This window comes from Arachis hypogaea, chromosome 3 (assembly GCF_003086295.3).
Source record: "Arachis hypogaea cultivar Tifrunner chromosome 3, arahy.Tifrunner.gnm2.J5K5, whole genome shotgun sequence".
NCBI lineage: Eukaryota > Viridiplantae > Streptophyta > Magnoliopsida > Fabales > Fabaceae > Arachis > Arachis hypogaea.
The window spans coordinates 87,499,438-87,501,733 of record NC_092038.1 but is presented as its reverse complement, the minus strand read 5'-3'; the positions used below and the strand labels follow the sequence as shown (position 1 = coordinate 87,501,733).

The 2,296-nt window shown below is 35.6% G+C and overlaps 1 non-coding gene across 1 annotated transcript; it reads left to right on the top strand.

The window, feature by feature from the left end:
- Positions 1 to 243: 243 nt before the first annotated feature.
- Positions 244 to 351, top strand: LOC112793065 (small nucleolar RNA R71). The gene has a single exon (XR_003197774.1). It is a non-coding gene; the product is annotated as a small nucleolar RNA R71 (small nucleolar RNA).
- Positions 352 to 2,296: the final 1,945 nt, after the last annotated feature.

Sequence of the window (2,296 nt, the reverse complement as noted above, 5' to 3'; positions counted from 1 at the left end):
CTGAGCCAATATGGCATTCAGAGTGTCAATCTCAAGAACTCCTTTCTTCTGACTAGTCCCATTGTTCACAGGATTCCTTTCAGAAGTGTACATGAATTGGTTATTTGCAACCATTTAAATCAGCTCTTGAGCTTCTGTAGGCGTCTTCTTCAGATGAAGAGAGCCTCCAGCAGAGCTATCCAAAGACATTTTGGATAGTTCAGAGAGACCATCATAGAAAATACCTATAATGCTCCATTCAGAAAGCATATCAGATGGACACTTTCTGATTAATTGTTTGTATCTTTCCCAAGCTTCATAGAGGGATTCTCCTTCCTTCTGTCTGAAGGTTTGGACTTCCACTCTAAGCTTACTCAATTTTTGAGGTGGAAAGAACTTTGCCAAGAAGGCATTGACTAGCTTTTCCCAAGAGTCCAGGCTTTCTTTAGGTTGTGAGTCCAACCATGTCCTAGCTCTGTCTCTTACAGCAAAAGGGAATAGCATAAGTCTGTAGACCTCAGGGTCAACCCCATTAGTCTTGACAGTGTCACAGATTTGCAAGAATTCAGCTAAGAACTGATGAGGATCTTCCAATGGAAGTCCATGGAACTTGCAATTCTGTTGCATTAGAGAAACTAATTGAGGCTTAAGCTCAAAGTTGTTTGCTCCAATGGCAGGGATAGAGATGCTTCTCCCATAGAAGTCGGGAGTAGGTGCAGTAAAGTCACCCAGCACCTTCCTTGCATTGTTGGCATTGTTGTTGTTTTCGGCTGCCATGAGTTCTTCTTCTTTGAAGAATTCGGTCAGGTCCTCTACAGAGAATTGTGCCTTAGCTTCTCTTAGCTTTCTCTTCAAGGTCCTTTCAGGTTCAGGGTCAGCCTCAACAAGAATGCTTTTGTCTTTGCTCCTGCTCATAAGAAAGAGAAGAGAACAAGAAAATATGGAATCCTCTATGTCACAGTATAGAGATTTCTTGAGGTGTCAGAGGAAAAGAAAATGGAAGGCAGAAGTAGAAAATTCGAACTTATCAAGAAAGATGGAGTTCGGATTTTGCATTAAGGAATAGTGTTAGTCCATAAATAGAAGGATGTGAGAAGAAGGGAAGTGATTTTCGAAAATTAAGTAAGAAATTTTTAAAACATTTTGAAAAACACTAATTAATTTTCAAAAACCAAGAGTGGGAAAGAGATCAAGTGATTTTTGAAAAAGATTTTGAAATTAGAAATCAAAAAGATTTGATTGAAAACTATTTTGAAAAAGATGTGGTTAAGAAGATATGATTAGTTTTAAAAAAATGTGATTGAGAAGATATGATTTGAAAAACATTTTAAAAAGATGTGATTTTGAAAATTAATAACTTGCCTAACAAGAAAAGATATGATTCAAACATTAAACCTTTCTCAACAGAAAAGGCAACATACTTGAAATGTTGAATCAAATCATTAATTGATAGCAAGTATCTTTGAAAAAGGAAAGAAATTAATTTTGAAAACATATGATTGAAAAGATATGATTTGAAAAAGATTTGATTTTGAAAAACTTTGAAAACTTGAAAAAAATTTGCATTGAAAACAGAATCTTCCCTCTTGTGCCATCCTGGCGTTAAACGCCCAGAATGGTGCACATTCTGGCGTTTAACGCCCAAAACTATACCCTTTTGGGCGTTAAACGCCCAACCAGGTACCCTGGCTGGCGTTTAAACGCCAGTCTGTCTTCCTTACTGGGCGTTTTGAACGCCCAGCTTTTTCTGTGCAATTCCTCTGCAGAATGTTCTGAATCTTCAATTCTCTGTATTATTGACTTGAAAGGACACAAATTAAAAATATTTTTGGATTTTAATAATAAGAAATAATCAAAATGCAACTAAAATCAAATAAACAATGCATGCAAGACACCAAACTTAGCAGTTTGTATACTACTGACACTAATGAGAATGCATATGAGACACATAAACACTCAAGTCAAAAGAATTCAAAGATCAGAGTAAGAAATCATCAAGAATTACTTGAAGATCCTTAAGACACATGAATGAATGTATGCAATTGACACCAAACATAAAATGAAACACTAGACTCAAAAATATTTTTGGATTTTATGATTTTGTAAATTTTTTTGTGCTTTTTTTCGAAAATAAAGTGGAAAAAGGTATCAAAATTCTTAATGAGAATTCTAGGAATCATGCAATGTTAGTCTAAAGCTTCAGTCTAAAGGAATTAGACATGGTCAGCCAAGCTTCAGCAGAACATTGCATTCAAGAGCTAAATTGATGAAGATCAATCAGCTTTGGTGATGATAAGAACATCACCTTGAAACACTA